Below are 22,767 nucleotides of genomic sequence, written 5' to 3'. Positions count from 1 at the left end.
CACTTCAATTGCTTGCAAGAAGAGAATGGAAAGGTTTAGAAGCAATGGATTCCTGGAGAATTGAATTCCAAAACAGTGGAGATTCAAGCTCAATTTCAAATGAATTTATCAGGTTTATCCTATGAGAGTGAAGGGTTTTCAATTGGGGATCAAAGCTGGCGCAATGGTGTCTGGAATTCTGAGCAATTGAAGCTCTATTTATAGCTGAATCATATGATATTTGCACACTCACTTTCACTTTCCAAATTTGGCAAATGTGATGTACTGCTGCATGGGTGCGCATTGGCCCATGAAATGATGGTTTGAAGTCCATAATTGAAGATCAGATGTGTTGAAGTTAGCTTGGATTGCAAGGCACATGTGCATTGATGCTTGAAGATTGATCCATGCCAAATGATATCAGCCTGTTTAAACCATGCGCAGCCTATGCATTTCTCATCCAAAATGAATGAATTTGATCTCTTTGGAAAGGTGAGATCAAGAGGAACAAGTTTAATGTTGAACGCTTTTTTCATTTGGAGCTTGGAACTTGGAGAAATTTGAGGTGGACGTTTGGAAAAATTTGACATATCAAAAAGTTTCTAACTGTCAAGCCATATGTCTCAATATTTCACCTTGCTTAACTTTTTATAGGAGCTTCAAATGAGAAAAGTATCTTCATCAAAGTTGTAGCTCTCTAAAATATCTTCAAAATGATCACCAATTTCAGGTCATTTGGATTTGAAATGATAGAGTTATGCATTTTTCAAGTTTGGAAAATCACTTGATCAATGGTATAAGTCAAAAGTGACCTATAATGTAGCCTCATATCACATGCTCAAAAAATTTGAATTAGCTCCCACTCCAAACATCAAAGTTGAATTAGACATAATGAATTGGATTTTGAAACTTGGAAATCTTTCATCTCATAAAAATTGAGCAAGTTATGGCCTTGGGAAGTTGACTTTCAGATTAGGGTTTAGACAAAATGACCTATAATGTTTCAACATAGAAAATGATTTTCCATGCAAAACTAGCTCTAGGTTTCAACATTAAAGTTGTTTGTTATGAAATTTCTAGTAAGTTTGCTCTTAGATTCATTTTCATATGGTGAAAAGTGTAGGAGATGGGGTCTAGGGAGACCCAGTTTTGATTAGATGAATCCATCTGGCCAACCACCATCAACCAACTTGCTAACTTCCAATTCTCTTGACTTTATAGGGTCATGGTATATCATATATGCATAATACAATGAATTTTTAAGTGTCCCTTGAGAAATTTGATCAATTTGTGAGATAGTTTGTTGGAGAAGTTACTCAAGATACCTAGTCAAACTAGGGTTTCCAAGGCAAATCACCCTCAAACTCTTGAAGAAAACTTGATCAATATAACATGTAGAGAACATTGGAACTCATATATGATGTTTATAACCATTCTTGAATCAATTCTTGGTTATATTCTTTGTTCATGAGGGTCTCAAACCCTAGATGTGATCTTGATGAATCAATGAGATCATGCCCTTCCTACAAAAGAGTTAGATAAATGCAAAGACATATTTTTGGTATTTTGGTTAGTGAAATGATAAAATACAAGTATGATATAATCACAAAGTGCTTGGTGATATCTCATAAAACAAACCCAATGAAAGAGGGGTAAGGAGGATTCTAAGTTATGATCCCAATGCTTATGCTTATGATGAAATTGCATGAGGGATCTTAGGGTCAAAATTGGGGTCTTACAGCTGCCCCTATTTAAGGACATTCTAACTGAGGAGGCGAAGGTTAAAATCTTCTCGTCGACTCAGTAGAATGGGTTTAAATGACAACATAGAAAACAAATTTTGGTCTCTAAGAAACCTCATGATGCATATGTTATGATTGCAAAGCTAATGCTCTATGGGCAAATGTTGCCACAAAGGAAAAAGAAATCAGAGAGACCGAAATTCCACAGGAGTATAATGCATTCCATAAGGAAAACTCACTGGGGAGACAGAGACTCTGGGGGGAAAAAGATTGTTATGCATAGGCCAGGCTACAGCTTAAAACTTACTAGGGGACTTGAGGGATTCCACAAAAATTAGAACACTCAACCGGGGAAATAACAACATCTGCAGGGGATACGAATAAGTCATGATCCATTTGAGGTACTCGAATCATGCAGGGGAACAACGATTTCACTAAGGAAATGCGCACTCAACTCAACTGGGGACGAATAAACTCCAACACAGGAGAAGCAAAAATCTATTATCTACTACCTGTTACTAGGTAAGGAGATAATAAAGATCTGACAGAGAGAACATCCGTCATCGGTTAAGATGAACATATCAAGGATGACTCGCCGAGGAAATGCTAGGAGGGAGTATTCATTACCGATTATTGGGTAAGAATAACCTTGCTGGGGAAAACTGCAGAAAATAGGATTTACAACTACCAGTTACTGGGAAGAAGACCAAAGGGTGAGAGTATCCGTCATCGGTTAGGATGAACATATCAAGGATAAACTCAATAGGGAAGAAAATCCGCCATCGGTTAGGATAAACATATCAAGGATATACTTGCATGGGATTGTCAAGGAGGATACCCATCATCGGTTAAGATGAACATATCAAGGATATACCAACTGAACAAAAAATGGAGGAATTACATCTATCAAAAAATGGATGGAAAACCGTCGGAGAGAAAAATCCTTCACCGGTTAGGATGAACATATCAAGGATTAACTCTGCGAGGGGACAAAGTAGGATTTACAACTACCGGTTATTGGGTAAAAAACCAATCAAAGAGAAAATCCGTCACCGGTTAAAGTGAACATATCAAGGATAGTATCTGAAAGGGGGAGCAAAAATAAGGATTACATCTATCAGTTACTGGATAGAATACCAAAAGTGAGAAAATCCGTCACTGGTTAAAGTGAACATATCAAGGATAGACTCTACACAGAAAAAAGTAGGATTTACGACTACCGGTTACTGGGTAGAAAACCAACAAGGAGAAGAGAACCCGTCATCAATTAAGATGAACATATCAAGGATTAACTCTCTAAGGAACAAAATAGGGATTACAACTACCTTTTTACTGGGTAGAATACCAAAAGTGAGAATATCCGTCACTGGTTAAAGTGAACATATCAAGGATAGACTCCTGCGGGGAAGAAAAGGTATCTGTCATCGGTTAAGATGAACATATAAAGGATATACTCTCCGGGGAATATATCCACTAGGGATTCCACTGAGGGGTGAAAAAGGGTACTTTTGCCGGGTATTGGGCAAGAAGCAACAAACTGCAAACTAAGAAGGGTATTACCAGTTACTGGGTAATAAACTCTTAGGGGACCAAAATATCTATCTAGGTAAGAGCTAGAAAGAAAACGGTCAATCAAGAATCAACCCAATGAGGACATAACCCAAGGGGAGCAATTCCATCCAAAAAATTTACTGGAGAGGAAACTGAAATAACAATCATCCACGAGGAAACAAACTTAGTGGGGAAACGGAGAAAGGTTAAAGTCTTTCTGCTTAAGGGGCTGACACTCTACAATTGAAAGAGGACAGACGCTAAATTTGGTTTGGGAATAAAACACCACCATAACAGAGAATGAGAATCTCAAACAAATCAAATATGAATATGCAAGATATGCCAATTATGAAATTATATGAATGTATATGTATATGTATATATGGTGATCATGCTGACAAAATGATCAACAAGGATACAGAGGTGTCACAAAGAAATTGAACCACCGGTACAATCCTCGATCAATCCACAAAATATGGAGACTACTGCTGGAGGAAAAGAGAGATCAAAATCCTAAGGGCTCAACCCTAGCTGGGGAAGGAGGAGATCTGTTGAGGATAAAACATCCAATATGTGGGGAATTTTAGGTCTACACCATAAAAATGGGAGACAACCCTACAAAGAAACAATCAACAAAAGCTGCTCAGGAATTAGGAGGAAACTCTGACTGGGATCAAAGAAAAATGGAGATTGGTGGGGACACCAAAGCGATCTACTGAGGAAAGATCAAACATTTCAGATGACAATCCACCTGCTGAGGAAACACGATCTCCGCTGGAGAAGGCCAAAACTCCGTTGGGGACAAGGACACGCCGCAACCAACTCAGCTGGGGATAAAGAAAGAAGCTCTACCGGGGATCAAACACTCCGCCAAAGAACTGAATCAACACTAATGTCTAGGGATACCTGAAGGGTTAACTGCTTGGGGAACCGCTGATGCTTCGCACTTAAGGACTTGCTATTCATTGAGATGTCGTTGATATTCCTTTTACTTGCTTTGGAAAAATTCTTGCTTTTATATTTTAAAGAAAACTTGATTTTGATTTAAAATTTTAATTTAAAATGATCATAATAAAATTTAAAACTATTGGCTGAAGTAAAATAAGAGTAGAAACAATTGGATAAAAGCTCGACTTTATTTAATGGAATGGTAGTCTGTAAATGACAAGACTCCATAGATTTTACAAAGTTGAAAATTGTAATTTACATGAAAAGGGTTACATTGAATACAAATGATCCTTAATCCTTCTACCAAATCTTGATATCCACTATGCTCTTGACCGTTGCTGGGATGATGAACTAATGTCAACCCTTGTGCTCAAACAAGTCTTCAAAATACTGAAGATCAGCAGAATGCAGTTACTTATCATAATCCCTAACTTTTGCATAAGTTGCCCCAAGGTGGGGTACTTAACTTATCGGGAAATTCTTTCTGTTTTATGTCCCTAATTTTTTCCTGGATCGCCCTTTCGGGTTTTCAATCCACCGAGACGTTCTTTTTTGCCTTAGCCCCCCTTTCGGGTTTTCAACTTAGCGAGCTGTTCTTTTCTTTTTTAGGTGAAGTATTTCTTGACTGCATCTGCATTCACAGGACGAGTGAACTCTTCACCATCCATAGTTGTAAGAATCAATGCACCACCTGAAAAGGCTCTCTTAACAACATATGGGCCTTCATAATTGGGAGTCCATTTTCCTCTAGAATCTGGTTTGAACGATAAAATCTTCTTGAGCACAAGGTTACCTTCTCCGAATACACGAGGTTTGACCTTCTTATCAAGAGCTTTCTTCATTCTCTGCTGATATAACTGACCATTAAACATGGTAGTCAACCTCTTCTCTTCAATCAAATTCAACTGGTCAAACGTAGTCTGACACCATTCAGCTTCAGTTAACTTGGCTTCCATAAGCACACGTAATGAAGGAATCTCAACCTCTACGGGGGGCACTGCTTCCATACCATAAACAAGAGAGAAAGGGGTTGCCCATGTTGAAGTGCGAACAGATGTACGATACCCATGCAAAGCAAAAGGGAGCATCTCATGCCAATCCTTATACGTGACAACCATTTTCTGGATAATCTTCTTGATGTTCTTATTCGCAGCTTCAACAGCCCCATTCATCTTGGGTCTATAAGTAGAAGAATTATGATGTGCAATCTTTAAGTCTTTGCAAAGAGCTTCTACCATATTGTTATTCAAGTTCGATCCATTATCAGTAACGATCTTACTTGGCACACCATAACGGCATATAATCTGATTATTGATAAACCTCACAACAACTTGCTTGGTCACATTTGCATATGATGCTGCTTCTACCCACTTGGTGAAGTAATCAATTGCCACTAAAATGAAACAATATCCATTCGAAGCTTTGGGCTTAATCATCCCAATCATATCAATTCCCCACATGGAGAAGGGCCATGGGGAAGAGATAACATTCAATAGTGTCGGAGGAACATGAATCTTATCAGCATAAATTTGACACTTGTGGCATTTCTTCACAAACTTGCAACAGTCAGATTCTATTGTCAGCCAATAGTAACATGCTCGCAACATCTTCTTCGCCATTACATGTCCATTGGAATGAGTACCAAAGGAACCTTCATGGACTTCGGTCATCAATAAGTCTGCTTCGTGTCTATCCACGCATCTGTGCAAAACCATGTCGAAGTTTCTCTTGTACAGTATATCACCATTCAAGTAGAAATTACCAGCTAATCTTCTCAAAGTCTTCTTATCTTTCAAAGATGCCCCAGGCGGGTAAATCTGACTTTGGAGGAAACATTTGATGTCGTGATACCACGGCTTCTCGTCTTTGATCTCTTCAACAGCAAACACATGAGCTGGCCTATCAAGATGCATTACAGATAAATTGGGAACGTCATTCCAATATTTCGCTACAATCATTGATACCAACGTTGCAAGAGCATCTGCCATCCGGTTTTCATCTCGAGGGATATGATGAAACTCAACCTTTGTGAAGAAAGTTGAAATCCTCCTCACATAATCTCTATATGGTACTAAATCGGGTTGATTTTTCTCCCATTCTCCTTTGATCTGATTCACCACCAAAGTCGAATCACATAAGACATCCAAATACTTGATTCTGAGATTCATGGCCTCTTCAAGCCCCATGATGCAAGCTTCATATTCTGCCATGTTGTTTGTACACTTGAAAGTCAATCTAGCTCTAAATGGTAGATGCCTTCCTTGAGGAGTAATAATCACTTCCCCAATGCCATGTTAATATAGATTAACAGCTCCATCAAACACCATACCCCAACGGGAACCAGGTTCTGGCCCTTCTAGCAATGGTTCATCACAATCTTTCATTTTCAAGTACAAAATCTCTTCATCAGGAAAGTCATACTGCACTGACTGATAATCCTTAATTGGTTGGTGGGCCAAATGGTCAGCCATGATACTACCTTTGATTGCTTTCTGAGATCGGTATTCGATATCATACTCTGATAACAACATCTACCAATGGGCAATCCTCCTAGTTAAAGCAGGCTTCTCAAATATGTACTTGATTGGATCCATTTTGGATATCAACCAAGTGGTATGATTCAACATATATTGGCGCAGACGCTTAGCAGCCCAAGCCAATGCGTAACAAGCCTTCTCAAGCATAGAATACCGAGTCTTACAATCGGTGAATTTCTTACTGCGGTGGTAAATTGCAAATTCTTTCTTCCTAGTCTCATCTTGCTGACCAAGAACACAACCCATACTATCTTCAAGCACAGTCAAATACATGATCAACGGTCTTCCTTCAACAGGGGGAGACAAAACCGGAGGCTCAAGCAAATATTCTTTGGTACTATCAAAAGCTTTCTGGCAGTCTTCGGTCCAATCACAAGACTGATCTTTCTGAAGAAGCTTGAATATAGGCGCACATGTGGCAGTCATATGGGAAATGAATTTGGAAATATAATTCAAGCGACCGAGAAAACCTCTGACTTGCTTCTCAGTTTTGGGTGCAGGAATCTCTTGTATTGCTTTGACCTTGGCAGGATCAACTTCAATACCCTTCTCGCTGACAATAAAGCCCAACAATTTACCAGAATGAACACCAAAAGTGCACTTATTGGGATTCAAGCGGAGTTTATACTTCCTCAAACGCTGGAATAGCTTCAACAAATGCTCAACATGTTCCTCTTCATCAATTGATTTAGAAATCATATCATCGACATAAACTTCAATCTCTTTATGCATCATATCATGAAAAAGAGTAGTCATTTCTCTCTGGTAAGTTGCACCAACATTCTTTAGACCGAAAGGCATCACTCTATAACAGAATGTTCCCCAGGGTGTAATGAATGTGGTCTTCTCCGTATCTTTGGGTGCCATTTTGATCTGATTATATCCGGAAAATCCATTCATAAACAAAAAGAATTTGAATTTAGCAGTATTGTCTACCAACATATTAATGTGTGGTAGAGGGAAATCATCTTTCGAAATGGCTTTATTCAGATCTCTATAGTCAACACACATGCGGATACACAGCGGTCTTAAGGAAACCGGTATCAATCTGCTTCTACACTTCCTCTTTGATTTTCACAACCATATCAGGATGCATTCTTCTCAACTTCTGTCTGACTGGCGGACATTCTGGCTTCAACGGTAATCTATGCTCCACAATATCAGAATCTAAACCAGGCATGTCTTGATAGGACCAAGCAAACACATCTGAATATTCTCGAAGAAGATCAACCAACCCCTTCTTACAATCTGGACACAGTCGAGACCCAATCTTGACTTCCTTCACATCATCTTAGGAACCCAAGTTGACTAGCTCAAGTTGCTCTTCAAACGGCTGAATAATCTTTTCATCTTGCTCCAGAAGACGAGACAATTCCTCACTCACTTCTACATCACTTTCCTCCTCGGCCTCAAACACATGGAATTCAAAATTTGGAGAAGGAGAGGGATCATTGTATTCAATGGGGTTAGGAACCAACCTGCATAATGATTTGATATTTTGATATTAGAGAAGTGAATTTGTGACCAAATATTTTGCAGATGGACAATTATATTGTTTATTTATGTTTTTTGTGATTACCATTTTCAGAATAAAGCAAAAAGTAAAAATAAACATCAAAGATATGGATGAATACAATTAATTTTATTGATGATCAATTTAAAATGCCCAAACAATGTTCACTTCTCTCTTAGGCATAGGAGAAGGATTTTGAAATATAAAAGCAATTACTTAGATCGATGCAAAATAACAGGAATATCAAGAGTAGTCCAATTGTTGCATGTCCTTCCATGCGTTACCAAGTTGATGCAGTCTTCCACTTCTTCATCCTCTAGCACAACAGCTAAGTGTTGTTCATTCCCATGAATGAACCCTCCGCTACGGAAGCCGAGTTTCATCTCTTCAGATCTAGCAGCTGATGACCCTTTCTGGAACCCCAAACCAGTTATGCCCCTGTTGTCGGAGACCTCTACTACGCGCCCCCCCGAATCAACAACACCTTCTTCAACAATCTTCTGAGCATCTTTCAGTGAGGACATAGGTGCCCCAACTCTCTTCTCAGCAGCAATAGATAAGGCTTGGAACGGAGTTTCAGCCTCATCCTCAGCTTCTACATACGAGAAAGATGACAGATGGCTAACCAATAGTGCTTTCTCACCTCCCACAATCACTAGCTTTCCATTCTTAACAAATTTGAGCTTCTGGTGCAGAGTGGAGGTAACAACCCCTACTTCATGAATCCATGGCCTTCCCAATAAACAGTTGTAGGCCGGGTGGATATCCATTACTTGAAAAGTAACTATGAGATACCTACTCTAGATTAAGTCTTTCGTGTTCTCGTATATTCTTTCAATGGTAAGACTGTCCCTATTATTAAGGAATAGGTAGTCATTACTTTGGATGTGTTTAAGGGACAGGCGTAGGGTCATCGTATGGTCAATGAAGGCAACATAAGGGGTGTCTTTAGCAACTCGTAGGGACTATCATCATATTTACCGAAGAGACAAGATCATTATATCGTAGGCAACCTCGTAGGGACTTGATCTTTTAAGTTTATAGGGACTTGATGATTTTTCTGTTTGAAGGGACTTTGCTTAAGACACCCCTATTTTCGAGGGACTTGACCATTTAAAGAAGGCAACCAAGAGGAATACCCTAGGAAGTACAGATGGCGATCAAAGATCGACTTACGTGTGTGAGTGTTATTTTTCAGATATTTGTCTTGAATTTAATTTTCTAAGTTCAATTATTTACAGTTAGTTTTTTGCACTCCATAAATTACTAACCACGCAATAAATATTTACAAAAATAAAAGCAAGAAAAATAAATTCCTAAACTATTACATGGCTATGGGACAGATACATAATAATCAGGCGAGAAAGAATATATTTACAACCTATACATTTGTTCCTAATATTATAAATAAATCAAAATTAAAATAAGGAAAATAATGAAGCAAAAATAGAATAGATAAAAGCAAATAATAATAAAATAATAAATAAACAATGGTAATAAAGCAATAATAAAATAACAATAATAATAAAGTGATAATAAAAAGGTTAGAATTTTAAAAGAAATTATTTTAGGTTAAACAAGTTACATTTTTTTAGAAGTTATTAGAAAAATATGAGTTTAAAATAAATTAGTAATAATAAAAGAATTTAAAATACATTAATGTACAAATTATAAAATAAAAGAGTTATATGAAAAATATTAAGTTAGTTATTTACAAAATAAATAAAGATTATAGAAAATATCAAATTATTAGATTAATAGGTTTATTATTATTATTCAATTAGAAAAATGGTCAATTAGATTTTATTTACAAATTATATAAGGATTTATTATTATAAGTAAGTAATAAAAAAAAGTTATTAAAATAGTTAGTATTTATTATTTATTTACAAAAAATATAAAGGTTATAGAAAAATATTAAATAATTAATTTAGTAGGTTTTCACGCCCTACATTACTAAACCACGCAGTTAATATAGGATCAATGGCAGGAATTTAAATGGCAGAAAAATAAATGGCAGAAAAATAAAATGGCAGAAAATAAAACCCTAATTATTACAACGCTTTGGTGCAAGTACATAATAAAGATGGCGAAAAGTAAAACTGAAAATATTACAAGTTAAAACTTAAAATATTACGAGGGCGAAGCAGTTACAGTGTATGAATAACATAAGTATGAGCGAAAATAGTAAATAATAATAAGGTTTGTTAAGGTTTAAGAAAAGGTTTATGGTTTAGAGGAAACAACACGGTTAAAGTTTTAGGTTTGAAATTTAGAGTTTGTGGCGAAATTGTCAGGGTTTAGGAAAAATCAGGGTAGTTAGTTATGAAAAAAAATGTGCAGATCTAAATATATGTATATAAAAAAAAATATGAATTAAAAAAAAAACAACGGCGTTGCTAGCGCAAAATTGCGATCATCGCAACTGGATCGGATAACACAAATGTCACGCCTCATACACGTATATGTGAAAACGGCGTATTGACACGATCCGATCCGAAAACACAATCAAATTATAACATAAAATAGAAATATATTTAACACACTAGTTACATATTATAAATTATATATTATATGATCCATATGCATTTTTATTAACAACAAAATTATTATTATATTATATTATATATTATGAGACATGTAAAACTTATATAAAAACAAACACATCAAATACATAATACAATGAACCAAATTATTATACATGTTACACTTATGTGCATAAAAAAAACAACGACGATATCCTGATATATTTAACCAAACTGCATGTATCTGGAATACATAACACAGTCACACATATGAACATGTATTTGAAACACAGTAACAAATATATCAATAAAATAGATAAAGTATATATCATATATAAACTATTACCAAACTGTGTGTACGATAGTATAGATCAGCCACTCTCAGTTTCTCTTTTTTGTTCTGTCTTGGTTGCCTCTATCAGTCATGCTAGTAAATATATATAGGAACAAATTAGGTTAATGATAATGGGCCTAAGTTTATTTTGAAACCCAATATTAAATTAAAAACTGAATAAAGTTAAATAATTAAAATAGTTAAAATTAAAATAAAAACTAATTAACCTATTTATTTATTCTAGACCCAATATAAAAATAAATAGACTCAAAAAAAAAAAAGTCGGGCACCAAAATGCTCGAAAAAATAAAATGAACACGTCAAAATAATCAGCGCGAAATAAATAACTCGGAAAAATACAGCGTTTGGTCGGATTTTGAAATAAAAATTATGACCGTTTAAACCGCTCAGACTGATCAACGTATGACCAAAAATAATCGTAAAAATATTTTTAGCATGTCAAATTAAACCACGTGAACCGCAGATTAATGTTACCGACATTTGCAAACTTAAACTTGACATTTTTTCGTTGACTAATTTTAGGCACAGTTAAAAAGTTAATTTGACCAGTCTGTTTGTAAATTCCGAGAAATTATTCCGGCTAATATTAAGACAGAAAAAAAATGTTATGCTATGAAGATGATGCAAATGAATGTGAAACAAAAAATTGGTTAGAGTTAAAAATAGAGGGCAAATTTTGGGGTGCAACAGCTGCCCCTGTTCAATTTTCTGAAACCTGAGGAGTTAGATTGGCCTGTGTGCCATTCGTGACTTGGAAGGTTGAAGGGGATTGAACACAAAAGCCCAAAAATTTGCACTTGCCGGTGCGCAAAGTAACACTGATGACTGGTTGTATATGCTTAAGTGGGCTTGAAGATGCCACTTGGAAGAACTGGAGATGGGCTTATAGATGCCATCCATAATATCAGGAGGTGATAATATCTTGATGTTGATACTGGATATCAGTACTAGGTCTTCGTATAGGCCGTCTCTGAATCGTATCAAAGAACATACTTTTAATTTAAGTGTCAGAACCAAATCTTCGTGGCGATTTCTTTCTGAATTAAGTATCAGCACTAGACCTTCGTATAGATCGTCTCTGAACTGTTTTGAATTGTTGAATAGACCAGTAGAAATCTTCGTGATGATTATCTCTTCTGGAAATATCCTGGATTAGGGAATAGATCTTCGTATAGACCGTTTGCCTAATATCCAAGAACAAAAGAGTGTCAGGGTGAAATCTCCTGAAAATATCCTGGACTAGGGAATAGATCTTCGTGTAGACCGTTTGCCTACTATCCAAGAACAAAAGAGTATCAGGATTAACTCTCCTGAAAACATCCTGGACTAGGGAATAGATCTTCGTATATACCGTTTGCCTACTATCCAAGGACACCTTGAGTAATGATTAAGTATCAACACTAGATCTTCGTATAGATCGTTTCTGACTTGTTGTGAATTGTTGATAGTATTTTATCTGTATATAACCATCCTGCAAGGAAAAGGTTTAGTTTATGCAATATGTATGCATGCATGGCATGGTGCATCTAAGTAAATGTATTATGCACTTATGGATATGCCATGGTATGATGTAAATGATGTATGTATGAATCATGCGGCCTGAAGCGTCCGGATATCTTTGTATAACAACTGCTGGCTAGGGAAAATAAATCCCGATTCGTTGCTGAAGAATATGAGGAACTCGTTCCCGTCTTGTTTGATAGTATAGTATTTGTCACTTCCCGTATTCGTTCGTCGTACTTCTATTGAAGGAATAAGTTCCTGAGTATCCCGACTGAGGATAAAAGAGATGGACATAAATTCAAGGGGAGACGTAATTCGAAGCATCTATAAAGATAGATTTGCTCTACTGGGGATTTGTAGTGGGGATGAACCGGCGAAGCTTCGTTGAACTACTACCCTCGTTCGTCCTTAGTAAATACTATTACTGCATTTTATGCATTTCTGGTAAACATCAATCGTATTCAAAAGCATACATACATTCAAACACAACCAATGGACGTTTTCGCTTATGTAAATAGAGTAAAAGTAAATTTGGATTCAAAGATGAAATTTTATTTATATCACAAAGTGACCTATACAGAGGCAAGTTTGTACAAGGAGACAGAAATCTTAGTAAGAGGAATTCGTCGTAAATTTTTTATAAAACAAAGAAAACAGCTATGTGAAAAATGATCCTATTGAGTTTCAATTCTACTATTGCCATTATCTTCAAATATCTCATCTTCTGCTGTTGAGACAGAAACGATTGGATTGATCTTTATCTGTTTGAACTTGATTTAGGTAGCACCATCAGTTGAAGTTACATGAGTGATCCAAACGAGACATAGTCATACGCTTTAATCCCTAACTTTTGCCTGGATTGCCCTTTCAGGTTTTCAATCCACCGGGATACCCTTTTTTGTCCAAGCCGCCTTTTCAGGTTTTCGACTTGCTGGGTGTACATTTTTTTTATATATATCCCTAATTTTTGCCCGAACCCTTTTGGTTTGCCGGGATGCCCTTATTTTTGCCTAGGCCAGTCAACCTAGCGGGTCTCTTTTTATGCGTAGTATTTTTTAACTATGTCTGCATTTACAGGCTGTGGAAAGTCTTCACCATCCATAGTAGTAAGCATCATGGCACCTCCTGAGAATACTCTTTTGACCATAAATGGTCCTTCATATGTAGGAGTCCACTTGCCCCTAGGATCACCCTGTGGTAGTATGATACGCTTGATTACCAAGTCACCAGCCTGATATACCTTTGGCTTAACCTTCTTATTGAAAGCTTTGATCATCCGTTTCTGGTACATCTGACCATGACAAACAGCTGCCAACCTCTTCTCATCAATCAAATTTATTTGGTCGAGTCGAGTCTGAATCCACTCATCTTCATCCAAGCCTGCATCCTTCATGATTCTTAAGGAAGGGATCTGAACTTCAATGGGCAGAACTGCTTCCATACCATAGACTAAGGAGAATGGGGTTGCCCCTATTGAAGTACGTATTGTAGTACGATAACCATGAAGAGCAAATGGTAACATCTCGTGCCAGTCTTTGTATGTTACTGTCATCTTTTGTATGATCTTCTTAATATTCTTATTAGCAGCCTCCACGGCGCCATTCATCTTTGGCCGGTACGGAGAAGAGTTATGGTGTTTTATTTTGAACTGCGTGCAGAGTTCAGCAATCATCTTGTAGTTCTTCCGGAGAGAGCAGGTTTCTCAGATGTATATTTGATAAGATCCATCTTAGAAATCAATAAAGTGGTATGATTCAACATATACTGTCTTAGTCGGCGAGCAGCCTAAGCCAAAGCATAGCAAGCTTTCTCGAGCTGGGAGTATCTTGTTTCACAGTCGGTACCTTTTGCTAAGGTAGTATATTGCATGCTCTTTTCGACCAGACTCGTCATGTTGCTCCAACACACACCCTATTGAATTTTCTAACACGGTCAAATACATGATTAGAGGTCTTCCTTCAACTGGTGGCATCAGATTTATAGGTTCTTGGAGATACTTCTTGATTTTGTCAATAGCTTCTTGACATTCATCATTCCATATCATCTCTTGATTTTTCCAGCGAAAACCTCTACATAGTCACGTAACATCCGACTCAATCTTTCTTTGACACTGTTTTCCAAGCCTGCTCCTATTTTGACTTCTTTCTTGTCTACTTCAGTACCCAGATTTACAACCTCAATTGATTCCTCATGCGGCTGTGTAACTTTCTCTTCTTGTTATAATAACCTAGCAAGCTCTACAGGTACTTCACAATCTTCATCCTTTCCATCTTCAGCTTGATAGATCGGATTCTCGAAATTATAATTGGCAATAGTAGAACTGTTATCAACAGGATCCAGAGTGGATGAGGATCTGCATTTTAGTGATGTGGGTGTGTGTAAGAACACATAGCTGATGAAAATAAAATAAAAGAAAAACAAAGAGCCCAATATTTACGAAAACGAAACGTCCATTGATTTTTATTGAATGAAGTATGCAAATGAAATGACATCCCGAAACAAGCATACCATTGTGCCCCGGGTAAGGCACAAGGCTTAAAAGTTTAATTGTTCAAACTTAAAAATAACAACACAGTAATAGTATTTACTCCTGACTAAAGGAGATAGAAATAACGTCTTCAGTCTTCCAATTGTTGAGCCCATCACCCACAGTAGGAAAAATCCAGTTATCCAGATTGTAGTCTTCATTATAGTCACCCACAACATTGATTTGATCTTTCATGTTCCCTTGATTCGTGATACGAACAGCACGAGCACGACGAACAGCCTTCTGGGACTCTGTAGTGAAACCCAGACCAAACTTGTCAGACTTGTAAGGAATGTCGGGAAGCTGACCCCAAATAGTACAACCACCTTCTTCAACCACAACTCTAGCATCTTTGAGGGAAGCCATTGTAGGAGGTACTCTGGTAACCAAAGGAACTCTTTTAACCACAAGAGGAGCTTTAGTAGCGGGAACGACCCAAGGAACTACTTCAAATGTCTGGCAAGGAGTCTCAACATATTCACCTTCCACTTCAACATACTTAAATGTATTCACATGACTGACCATATATTCTTCCTCTCCATAAATAGTTACAATCTTTCCCTTCACTGGATATCTCAACTTCTGATGTAGAGTGGAGGTCACAGCACCTGCCCCGTGGATCCAGGGGCGCCCAAGCAGACAAGAGTACGCAGGACGAATATCCATTACATAGAAGGTAGAATCGAAGACTTGAGAGCCTACTTTGATCGGGAGATCTATTTCTCCATGCACCACTCTTCTTGAACCATCAAAGGCTCTCACCACTATATTACTTGATCTTAACACATCATCTTCAGGACTGAGCTTGTTCAGAACCTCTTTGGGAAGTACATTCAATGAAGAGCCATTGTCTATCAACACATGAGACAAGGTATTGCCCCTACATTCAATGGAGATATGTAAAGCTCTGTTATGGTTTCTTTTGGCAAGAGTCGAGTCAGCATCAGAAAAACCTAACCCATTATCATAAGTCAGATGTGCAACACAATTTTCAAATTGATCCATAGAAATTTCATTTGGTACATGAGCAGTCCTTAAGAATTTGATCAAGGCTTTAGCATGAGCCTCAGAACACAGCAACAAAGACAACATGGAAATTTTGGAGGGAGTATGCCCCAACTGGTCAACAATATCATAACCACTCTTAAGAATGATCTTCAGCACTTCTTCCATCTGTTTAGAGAGATTTTCAGCAGTCGGTGCTTCAGCTTGCACAGGTTCAACCACAGGACCTTTGCCTCGAGCATCAGTACTTGGCTCAGAAGTGGAGGTAGTAGTTGGAAGAACTGTATTTTTTGAGGTAGCTGGAGGAGAGAAAATTCTTCCACTTCTGGTGATCTTACTAGATCCAGCAATATTATCAACATCAAGGTTATCATCAGTAACAGGTGTATCAGTCAAAGGTTCCTGCTTAACACCATGGATATAAACATCAGAACCGTAATTCCAGGGTATAGCTTTATCAGAAGTATAAGGAATAGGGCCAGGAGTGGTAATAATCATGGGAGGCACTCTAACTTCAGCAACAGTCTTCACCAGGCCTTCAGCAGTAATTTTGATAGGACCCTTGGAAGTGATCTTGACAGGGCCTTTGGAGGTAATCTTCACTGGCACTTTATCAACCGTATCCACATCTTCAAACTTCTTACCTCGAGTTAGGTGTTCACACATACTTTCCACAGAAGGAGTTCTCTCAAACAATATAGTGTAATTGTCCATGAGGCATTGAATACCATCTTTCAACTTCCAGCAGCTATCAGGTTTGTAGGCACAATAAAAATAGTCTTCGTTGCAACCTGGAAAGAATCCAGCCTGCACCAGCTTCTTCTTGATAATAGATAAGGGAGTAGTCACATCTGCTACTGAGGAAACATATGAAACTTCATCAACAGGATTAACAGTCTTCTCATGATTGGGCATGGGAGCAGTAATCACATTTGGAGTCCCAGGAGGGTCAAATTCAATCTCCCCAGCTTCAATCATATCTTGAATCTTATTTTTCAGCACCCAGCAATTGTTGGTGTCATGTCCCGGACAATTAGAATGATAGGCACATCGTGCATTAGGATTGTACCGAGGAGAGGAAGTATTAGGATTCTAAGGAGGGTCCTTCAAAGTAATGAGTTCCCCTTTCAACATGTGTTGCAAGGCTTGGGCCAGTGACATGTTGATCTTGGTGAATTGTCTTCTAGGCTTCTGTTGATTACTCTGTTGTAGCTCTGGTGTTGCAGGAGTAGGATTAGAAATGTGAACTGCTCCTACGAATTGGTGACTTCTGTTACGGCCAGGTTGACCATACACAGCATTAGACTCCTTCTTTCCACTAGGGGGCTTCTTTGCAGTGCTTGATGAAGAGGCACCCACCTGTATCTTACCACTACTTATGCCACTTTCCACATGTTCTCCAGTCATTATCAGCTCAGTGAAACCAGATGATGAGCTTCCAATGAGGTGACTATAGAAAGGACTATTCAGCGTACTCATAAACATATCCACTAGCTCCCTGTCAGTCAGAGGAGGTTGAACTCTGCCAGCCAGGTCTCTCCATTTCTGGGCATACTCCTTGAAATTCTCCTTAGCACCCATTGACATGCTTTGTAGCTGCATGCGAGTAGGTGCTAAATCAGCATTGTATTGGTATTGCCTGTAGAAGGCCTCAGCAAGATCATTCCAAGCACGGATATTGACACTCTCCAATTGATAGTACCATTCCAATTGAGCTCCAGACAAGCTCTCTTGGAAGAAATGAATCCATAACTTCTTATCAGCAGTATGTGGTTGAATCCTCCGGACATAGGATCTTAAATGCAGCTTGGGACATGAGACACCATCATACACCACAAAAGCAGGAACCTTGAAACCAATAGGTATGACCACTCTAGATATTAAACTCAGATCTTCAAAATCCAGCCCAGAAGATTTTTGTAACTCCATAGCATTCATTCTATCCACCAGCATCTTGTACTTATCTTCATTAGGATCATGATAATAATTTGCTTCAGAATCAGAATCTCCCACAGTATCATGGGGACTACCTCCCTCTTTCTCAGAATTTTCAGACTCATAATCATCAACCTGTTCCTTTGTCTTGATAGGGCCTCTGAATCTTCTTCCCAGATTGATAAGGCCTCCTGATCTTCTAGTCTTCTTCTTCTTCTTAGCCAGCAATGTCTTCAACTCATCTTGCCCCTTGGACAAGTTCAGAATCAACTCTTGGAATTGTGCATTCTGAGCCTGGAGATCTTTGACAGTCTGTTCAAGAGCCATTTATGCTGAGGTAAACAGCGAGAAGATAAGATACCTGTTCATAAGAAACCTGTGATGCAATAATATGGTATGTAGATGCCTATGCAATGTTTTCAAGGACCGTAGGATTTAAATTTGTTTAAACCACCAAAAAGTAAACTTTTATTAGTAATAAACTTGTTTGCCCCTTGGGCTTACAATAAAAATGAAATGAATACAAAAAATGGGGTTTTAAGTCTCCCATGGACGTTTCCTCTTTGTGTTGAGGTGTGAGTTGAGATTCCGCTCCTCGTGAAGTTGTTTTGTTAGCTTCAGGATTCTTTCCTGACTTGCCTTGTAATGAGTCTCAAAAGTATCTCTTTGCTCCTTCAACTGGATCCAGGACCTCTGTAACTCTTCCATGTCAGTGGGCATGTCTGGATGAAGAATGATGTAAGAAGTATCTCCTTCAGCAACAGGCTCCATGGTAACTGGCAGGATAGCAGGATATGGCATCATAAGAGTCTGAGCACGAGATCGTACCCATCTGAGATATGGTTCCATAGGAATAGTGTACTTGGGTTCCAGAGTCTTGCTGTCAACCTTGTTCACTTTACCCCATGCTCGTATGAACCTTTGACGGTAACCTTGAAGATCGTTGTCGTAGTCGAACACAATACCCTGAATAAGCATGTCATGAGGACCATCGGTCCGAGCGTAACCAAACTGACGTAGAGCTAAAGAAAGGTTGTAGGTAATGCCCCCTCTTATGCCAAGGAGTGGCACATTAGGGAACTCCCCACAACGGTCAATGATGGTAACATTCTCCATAGATCTAGAGCACCAATGAATATCTGAATGAGAAAGTGACATAATCCTCTTGGACCACCTGAACCCTTGTTCATTCTTCATCACTGATCGAGGAAGGTGAGAAATAAACCACCTAGATAATAGAGGTATGCAACACATCAGAGTTCCTCGTGCCTTCGTAGTACGGGTATGAAGAGAGTGTAAGATGTCTCCAAGTAATGTAGGCACTGGATTGCGAGTCAGAAATATGTTGATGGCGTGTACGTCTATGAACTGGTCTGGATTGGGGAACAGTACTAAGCCATAAATCAATAGGGCTAAGATCTCCTCAAAAGCATCATAACTCATAGCCTTCAGGAATACTTGAGCTTTCTCCATCAATACCTTAGCAAGAATACCCTTAACTCCACTCCTTGTTTCTAGGACAATGTCTGATTTCTTTAAATGTAAGGCTGCAGCAATGACTTCAGGTTTAGGCTCTTTTTCCAAGCCTGTGAAGGGTTTCTGATCAAGAATAGGTATACCCGGAAGCTTGGAGAACTCTTCCATTGTAGGAACCAGCTGATAGTCGGGAAATGTGAAGCAATGATGTTTAGGGTCAAAGAACTGAAACAGGACACTCATCATGTCTTCATTGAACCCTGAAGTGACTAGATCCAGTAGGTAACCATGCCTCTTGATGAACTGGGAGTTTTCAGAAACTTGAGAGACCAATTCCTTAAGCTTAGGAGGTATTCCTACAAAGTTGATCCGGATAGTATTCCTACGAGCAGAAGCCATGACCTGCAACAAAGAACAAAGATAAATCCTTTGGTCCTTGAAATGGTTAGTGAAAATGCTATGCTTATGATGCATGATGATGCTATGATGTTATGCTCAATCACAAACATGTGGCACACACAAACAAGTCGCACAATAGCCCTAGGTTTGAAGGCTTGCATGAGGTTTAAAGGTAAGTACCCTCCCCTGAAGTTTAGTTGATTCATCCTGTCCTACAAAAGTAACCAGGTTCTAAGGGATCTCAAAATCATTGATCCTTCACAAGGGTGGTTGTTCAGTAGGCAACTTACTTGCCAACCAAAACCCTCCAAGTTTAGGATCTCAATGAGTGTAGTATCGAGTATCAACCAACTTCAGTCTCCACCAAAGCCGGTTATCTCACTACTTTCTAAAGGCCAAGATGGGATGACTAGGGTTCTAAAAGTCAGTTAGTGTATTGACAACATATGGCAGCCTCATATTATCCTCAACCTGCTTAAGGAACATAAGCACCAACCAAGAAGTCACACTAACTATGGCCACCAGATCAACCATATCGATATGCGCCGTACAGTTTCCTTGGTCTATTGCCATTTACCTAAGGTACACTAGATCCGGGTTAGGGTCTTTCACACATAAGAGCACCCAACAGATAAGTATAAAGCAAACAAGGCAAACAATTTTAAAGTGATCTAATTCCTAAGGGTACCCCTCTTTTATTAAATCCCCAGCAGAGTCGCCAGTTCTGTAACACGGTAGGAGAACTGACTTTAGTTAAATGTTGCGGATAGCAAGAGTCACCACCGACTTTTATTTTATCCAAAAGGAAAGGACATAAAAGAACAGGAAAGATCTTAAAAAGATTTTGAGTTCGGGGGGTAGGTTATACAAAGGGAAGGTATTAGCACCCTTTATATCCATGGTTATCCATGGGCTCTTAGTTACTTAGCTCACTTTGTTTGTTTGCAAGAGTGTAGTGTGTGATTAGAAAAATTTCTTTAAGTACTTTGTAATGACCCTCGTATGGGTGTATACAAAGCCTAGTTTAGAAATTGTGAGGTGTAAAAGTAATTTTGAAAAGTGTGAGCAAGTAACTATGAGATACCTACCCTAGATTAAGTCTTTCGTGTTCTCGTATATTCTTTCAATGGTAAGACTGTCCCTATTATTAAGGAATAGGTAGTCATTACTTTGGATGTGTTTAAGGGACGGGCGTAGGGTCATCGTATGGTCAATGAAGGCAACATAAGGGGTGTCTTTAGCAACTCGTAGGGACTATCATCATATTTACCGAAGAGACAAGATCATTATATCGTAGGCAACCTCGTAGGGACTTGATCTTTTAAGTTTATAGGGACTTGATGATTTTTCTGTTTGAAGGGACTTTTCTTAAGACACCCCTATTTTCGAGGGACTTGACCATTTAAAGAAGGCAACCAAGAGGAATACCCTAGGAAGTACAGATGGCGATCAAAGATCGACTTACGTGTGTGAGTGTTATTTTTCAGATATTTGTCTTGAATTTAATTTTCTAAGTTCAATTATTTACAGTTAGTTTTTTGCACTCCCTAAATTACTAACCACGCAATAAATATTTACAAAAATAAAAGCAAGAAAAATAAATTCCTAAACTATTACATGGCTATGGGACAGATACATAATAATCAGGCGAGAAAGAATAAATTTACAACCTATACATTTGTTCCTAATATTATAAATAAAACAAAATTAAAATAAGGAAAATAATGAAGCAAGAATAGAATAGATAAAAGCAAATAATAATAAAATAACAAATAAACAATGGTAATAAAGCAATAATAAAATAACAATAATAATAAAGTGATAATAAAAAGGTTAGAATTTTAAAAGAAATTATTTTAGGTTAAACAAGTTAGATTTTTTTAGAAGTTATTAGAAAAATATGAGTTTAAAATAAATTAGTAATAATAAAAGAATTTAAAATACATTAATGTACAAATTATAAAATAAAAGAGTTATATGAAAAATATTAAGTTAGTTATTTACAAAATAAATAAAGATTATAGAAAATATCAAATTATTAGATTAATAGGTTTATTATTATTATTCAATTAGAAAAATGGTTAATTAGATTTTATTTACAAAATATATAAGGATTTATTATTATAAGTAAGTAATAAAAAAAAGTTATTAAAATAGTTAGTATTTATTATTTATTTACAAAAAATATAAAGGTTATAGAAAAATATTAAATAATTAATTTAGTAGGTTTTCACGCCCTACATTACTAAACCACGCAGTTAATATAGGATCAATGGCAGAAATTTAAATGGAAGAAAATAAATTGCAGAAAAATAAAATGGCAGAAAATAAATGGCAGAAAATAAAACCCTAATTATTACAACGCTTTGGTGCAAGTACATAATAAAGATGGCGAAAAGTAAAACTGAAAATATTACAAGTTAAAACTTAAAATATTACGAGGGCGAAGCAGTTACAGTGTATGAATAACATAAGTATGAGCGAAAATAGGAAATAATAATAAGGTTTGTTAAGGTTTAAGAAAAGGTTTATGGTTTAGAGGAAACAACACGGTTAAAGTTTTAGGTTTGAAATTTAGAGTTTGTGGCGAAATTGTCAGGGTTTAGGAAAAATCAGGGTAGTTAGTTATGAAAAAAAATGTGCAGATCTAAATATATGTATATAAAAAAAAATATGAATTAAAAAAAAAACAACGGCGTTGCTAGCGCAAAATTGCGATCATCGCAACTGGATCGGATAACACAAATGTCACGCCTCATACACGTATATGTG

The sequence above is a fragment of the Lathyrus oleraceus genome, chromosome 5 (assembly GCF_024323335.1).
Source record: "Lathyrus oleraceus cultivar Zhongwan6 chromosome 5, CAAS_Psat_ZW6_1.0, whole genome shotgun sequence".
NCBI lineage: Eukaryota > Viridiplantae > Streptophyta > Magnoliopsida > Fabales > Fabaceae > Lathyrus > Lathyrus oleraceus.
This window is presented reverse-complemented; position numbering follows the sequence as displayed.